Source organism: Hyaena hyaena, unplaced genomic scaffold (genome assembly GCF_003009895.1).
Source record: "Hyaena hyaena isolate Hyena2069 unplaced genomic scaffold, ASM300989v1 scaffold_174, whole genome shotgun sequence".
NCBI classification, from domain to species: domain Eukaryota; kingdom Metazoa; phylum Chordata; class Mammalia; order Carnivora; family Hyaenidae; genus Hyaena; species Hyaena hyaena.
This window is the reverse complement of record NW_024080806.1, coordinates 2,707,313-2,713,825: the sequence shown is the minus strand read 5'-3', so window position 1 is coordinate 2,713,825 and position 6,513 is coordinate 2,707,313.

Below are 6,513 nucleotides of genomic sequence, written 5' to 3'. Positions count from 1 at the left end.
GTTGCTGATGTGAATTTGTTGGATGACTGACAATATTTACTTCATATTCATATTTCGGAGTATACCAAGTGTTTACACATCTCATTCCATTCTTATGGGAGCCCTCTGAAATTGCTCGTTAACACCTATTTAATAGTGAGAAAGCAGAGACTCAGGGACGCAGAAGGTTGGGGAATTGAACCCTGATGTCTTAACATCAGATCCTCCTTTATTCCTGCATCTATCCATGTTATATCCTTGTAATTACTACACAGAGCTTCAAACTGGCTCGCCTGAGTCAGGTTCACACCTGGCTTTCCCTGTTCTGTTTCCAGGGAAATCAGCACAAGGAGACCGTGTCACAGAAGCCTGGCCCTCACCACCTCCCCCAGTGCTCTCCCACATCATACCTCTGCCTAGACTCCATCTTGCCAATAAAAATGGGAACTCTTCCTTGGAGCCCAGTCAAAAGCATTTTTAAGACTTTATTTTTTTAAGTTTATTGATCTATTTTGAGAGACAGAGAGCAGGAGAGAGGGGCAGAGAGATAGGGAGAGACCATCCCAAGCAGGCTTCATGCTGTCAGTGCAGAGTCCTGTGCAGGGCTCCATCTCAGCAACCGGGAGATGATGACCTGAGCAGAAATCAAGAGTCAAATGTTGAACTGACTGAGCCACCCTGGAGCCCCTTAGTCAAGGGTATTGAAAAAACGGAGATCATTGTTTCTTTTGGGAAGATACAGACTGAGAGTCCGGTCTTCTAATGGAGCCTTTACTGCACATGCTGACAAAAGAGGAAGGAGTACTTCCTGCACAGACGATGCACCTGCCCAGGGTTTTCTCAGAACCTGTTAGCAAGACCACCTGGAGCAGCCACTCTACTGGGGCTCTTCCCACCAATGCTTAAGTGTGGAGGGAGAAAGCAGATGCCACCAGCCAGGGCAAGGACGCCTTGCATGTGTCCAAACGAGCAGACGGACATCTCAGTATTCAGGGCATCTGTCTTAGACAGACTCACCAAGAACCCCCTGAGAGAAGCCATTAAACCATGAAACCAGCTTTCATCACCTACCAGGCCCAGAAAATGCCAGAATCCACAACAGTCCAAATCAAGGAAGACTTCTCCTTCCTCCTCTTCTTCTTCAAGCCCCCTTTCCCCATGGGGGGGGAAGGGCGGAAGGGCAGAATGGGTTGTTGAGCCAGAAAATGCCAAGGCTGATGCCTGGGGAGATGAGAATTCCTAATGAAGTTGCGTGCCTCTTTCCTCCCCACCCCAGGCGGCCAGCATGCACCCGCTGGAGCTTGGGGAGGGAAGACCCACATTAAATGAACGTTGGCTTTCCCATGACACTGCACATTTAAACCACCGAGATGAGACTTGAGGGAGGGCCAGAAGTGAATGGGCGACACTTTCAGTCACTGGAAAACATAGCCAGAAATGTCATGGGGCCTTCAAGATTTCCAAGGGTGAAGAATTAACATCACAGAGTGGGTCTGAATGGAGAGTAGGCAAAAATAATAAAGCTTGTTTTGTTTTGTTTTACTCTAAGAGTTCTGTTTGTTTACCCACAAACATGTATTAGATCCAAGACTGTGTTGTTCTTGGTGCCACAGCATTCATGAGAGATTTTGGAAGTACAGGTCACCTGCCCTTTTGTCACCAATCCTATGACCCTGGAAGCTGCTCAGTACATGGATGGATGGATGCATGCATGGATGCATGAATGAATGAATGAATGAATGAATGAGTGAGTGAATGAGTGAATGAATGAGACTGCAGGTGAGCACCTAACTATGATCACCTATCAATGCATGGGGCTAGTTAATGAGGCCTGGTGATAAGTGCTTTGTAAGAATTTTGCTATTAGATTCTCTGTCTTGGGGAATTCTAGGGAAGGCAGAAACCAGCTCAGCAAGAGAGAAGACATCACAACAGCACCAAAAGGGATGAACAGCAAAAGCCGGGAGGTAGAAAGCAATTCTTGAAGGTGATAAAGAGTACAGTCTGTCACCATAAAGGGGAACAGCTAGAACAGTGACCGAGAACCCACCCATTCTGGGGGCACCTAGAGTTGCCCCAACATCCTGGAGTCACAGAGGCATCCGCACGGTCACTGGGGAGTTTGGTAGGCAGCCCTCACATCAGTCGTGTGTTGGTTCCTTAGCTCACTGAGCTTACTCTCCATCAGGGAACCCTCCGTAAATGTGAGGGCACCCTCCAATCAGAAGGCAAGGGCGGAAACGGAAGTCTCTGGATGCGTTCATTGCGTCAGTGCTACCCACGTGATCTCCAAGAAGGTTAGCAACGAGGAAGGGTCCGGACTGCCTTGTTTCTCTGTCTGTCCAGAACCCTGGAGCCCTGGGAATGCCTCCCCAGAAGCACTCGGAGTCCTGAGTGTGTCTCTGATTAACTCTTACAAAATACACCACAGTTATTAGTATCAGACTGGGTGACTCACTGTTCCCCACATACCTGATGTGTATTCCTGTCCCAGAGCTTTGACTCATTTTCTCCTACCAGCCTGAAAGTTCCTCCCATATCTTGTAAACAACCCCAAAACCAGCTGACTCCCCCAGGCCCCAGCTGAGGCCCCAGCCTTCTGCAGGAGGCCTTGCTGAGCACATCAGGAGACACTGGTCAAGGATGCTTTTTCCCTCCTCATTTTGTCTTTTAAAATGACAGTACATGAGGGGCGCCTGGGCGGCTCAGTCAGTTAAATATCCAACTTCAGCTTGGGTCATGATCTCACAGTTCGTGGGTTCAAGCCCCGCGTCGGGCTCTGTGCTGACAGCTCAGAGCCTGGAGCCTGCTTTGGATTCCGTGTCTCCCTCTCTCTCTGCCCCTCCTCCACTCATGCTCACTCGCTCATTCTCTCTCTCAAAAAAAAAAATAATTTAAATAAATAAATAAATAATAAAAAATAACACAAAATGACAGTACAGGAAAGCAGGTGTTTGGGGATGGAGAAGGTGGTTTTCGTGTAGCTCTCAACTCACAGTGTGGGAGGCACCTCACACCCAGGGGGTTCCCTCTGGGAGATGGAGTGATATCACACCCGGGAGACAGGAACCTGTTTTCTGTCTCTCAGTCCTCTGCCTCTGTATCACCTTGACCGCTGCTAAATAGAATGCACTCACTGCATTAATCAAGAGGCCATCGGGCCAGCCCCTAGACAGCAAGTGGGGAGTGACAGATTTCCATATGGAAAGCTCTTGCCAAATACCAGGCACACATGAAATACGTATTTCACTTGTTCTTCAAAAGACCCCTAAGAGGACAGTGTAACTGCCCCCATTTTATAGATAAGGACACTGAGATTTGGAAAGGTTAGGTATCTCGCCCGGAGTCTTAACTTGATTACGTGCCTGTGCCGTCCATCACTGTAAGGGGACAGGGTGGTACCTATACCTTCCATCCCTGTAAGGGGGACACAGTGGCATCTGTACCTTCCATCACTATAAGGGGGACACGGTGGCATCAGTACCTTCCATCACTGTAAGGGGACATGTGGCATCAGTACCTTCCATCACTGTTAAGGGGACATGGTGGCATCTGTACCTTCCATCCCTGTAAGGGGGACACGGTGGCATCAGTACCTTCCATCACTGTAAGGGGACACGGTGGCACCTGTACCTTCCATCACTGTGAGGGGACACGGTGGCATCAGTACCTTCCATCACTTCAGGGGGACACGGTGGCATCTGTACCTTCCATCACTTCAGGGGGACATGGTGGCATCATGGCAGGGCGAGGGGTTCTGTAGTCAGGCTGCCCGATTCACATCCCAGCTTTACTACTATATGATGTGTCACCGTGGACAAGTCACTTAAACACTGTGCCTCAGTCCCTTTCTTTGTAGAATGAGGACAATAACAATGCCAACCTCACAGGGACATCATGAGAAGTGAATACACACAAAGCACTTAAAAGATCTCCTAATGCATAATAAGTATCCACTAATATTAATATACCAGCATTCTTACTGAACCAGCCTATCTTAACAAATAATTCAATGATCTCTTTTACACGAAAAACAATTCTATCTGATCATCAAAGGAGGGAATCAAACTTTAATAGGAACAAGCAAAACAAAACGAAACCAACAACTGTATTCTCTCTGTCTCTCTCCTCTCTCCCTTATTGGTCTTATGCAGCCATATAACCAAAATAAAGTTACAGTTTGCAAAAGGTGAGACACAGAAAACTACAAAAGTCACAACACTGAAATTAGCAATACTAATTTTATGTGCTGATGGCATCGGAAGCCGAACCCCAACCACCACTCTCAGTATAAATGTGTCTACCACAGTATAAACTCTTCTGACTCGGGCACAGAGGGCCAGATATGGGGTGATGACTCAGTCCATCCACTCCTTTTCTCTGTTGAAATATCAAAGAAGAATCAGCTACTTGTCTTCACGTATTTGATCTTCCTTTGTCGCGAATGCTGAAGCGTACCTCAGCTCTTTTCTTACAGCTTGTGACAAAGTCATTCCGTTGGTGCCAACACAGTTGTGAACAAAATGTACCACAAACTCTAGACTCCAACACTATCTGATAGAATTGTCTGCAGTGATAGAAATGTACTATCCCTATGCTGCACAACACACATGGCTATTGCTTGAAATGTGGCCATAACCAAGACAAGGAATTTTATTTTTTTTTATTTTCAGTAACTTAATTTTATTTAAAAAAAATTTTTTAATGTTTATTTATTTTTGAGAGAGAATGGAGGAGGGCAGAGAGAGAGGGAAACACAGAATCTGAAGCAGGCTCCAGGCTCTGAGCTGTCAGCACAGAGCCTGACATGGGGCTCAAAACCATGAGCCGAGAGATCATGACCTGAGCCCAAGTCAGACATTTAACTGCCTGAGCCACCCAGGCTCTCCAATTTTAATGATTTAATTTTAAACAGTCCAGTAGCTACCATATTGACAACACAGCTTTGAATCCCCCTGAGAGAACCTGGTTATAAGGCAGTCACTTGTATGATCCAAAATTTACATTAATAAAAAATTTATTATTTTTAAAAATTATTTATTAATTATAATAATTATGTGTGTGTGCATATGTGAAACCCAAATAACATACATACATGTGCATGTACACACAAGTTTCAGATGTGTAGTGAGACCCTTCAGATAACTGATAATATCCCAATTTGAGGAATATTCTACTACAGTACCCTGTGTTCTTTCTGCCGGGAAGATTTATTCTGTTCCAAGCTTGGATGCCAAGGCCGCCACTACCCAAGAGCAAACCTGGTAGTGAGTTAAAAGCAGAGAATCTAGAAACAACAGTGCCATATTCTGAAATGATCAGGCCATGTCAAGAGTTTGGGTGGCACATTCTAAGAGGGACCTCAAAGAACTGCAGCTCATTGGGGGCAGGGAGTATCCAAAAGACCAAAGGAAGCCAAATTATGTCCCACCAGAACAGTCGAAAGAACTGGAGGTGGCGGCCTGGAGAAGAGACGGTAAAGGAAAAGAGAAGCTATGGTCCCACGGAAAAGTGTTTGAAGGCCACCAGTACATGAAGGAGAGACTTCACTCATTTCGTTTAGAGAAGGCAGAACACTGCAAAGAGAAATGAGATCAGCTATAACTAAGAGCCTGAATTCCCAGTTGTGAAATGTTGTGACACCGTAGCTACGCTGTAGGACAGCCTAGAGGGAAACTGGTTTGGAAGACAGCAGGCAATGGGGGCTTACAAGAAGGTTCGGCCTGAGGGGAAATCAACTCAACACAGAAGAGAGAATGGTGGGTGTCAGTGCATTAAAAAGAGACTTCATTTCTCTCAGGGATTTGAGGGTAAAATTAGTGATACATACACCGAAAAACCAAATTTATTAATAAATGAAGTAGTTATTAATTCTAGATAAAATAATTTATAAGCACAATACATTAAATAGATCCACTGTGAATAATAGTCACATGCCAATAATTCTGTAAATTCAAAGTGAATCAAATTGAGAGTTACAACCTAACTGGGAGATTAGTGGAAGAGTGGAGGGCAAGCATGGAAGAAAACGGGTGAAATAAATTCTCATCTTTATTATCAGGGCAACAAAAGATAATCTCAACATTTACAAATGATAGAAGAGCAATACACAAATCTACTTGAGATCTATTAAGGAGAAACAGCTAAAGAGTTTTCAAATTATGTGCAGTCACTACTGTGAACACACACATCTGCATAGGTAAAGGGAGAGAGAGGTGATGACAGACAGGTGGATAGGTATTCAGATAGATAGATAATTGATAGACGGATGGATAGACAGACAGGCAATAAACATCTGATAGAGGATAGCAGATGGATGGATGCATAGATGATAGATACACAGATGATAGCTGGATTGACAGATGGTAGCTGATAGAACGATTGATAGACTATAGATGATATAGGTAATATTCATAGATGATAGACAAATAGATAAGACTCGTCAGACAAATGCCTTGGGAAATAGAAAGTTCCCTGGAGCTGTGATTAATCAAACACAGAGTATATAACCACACTGTCAGAAGCATTTAGAGG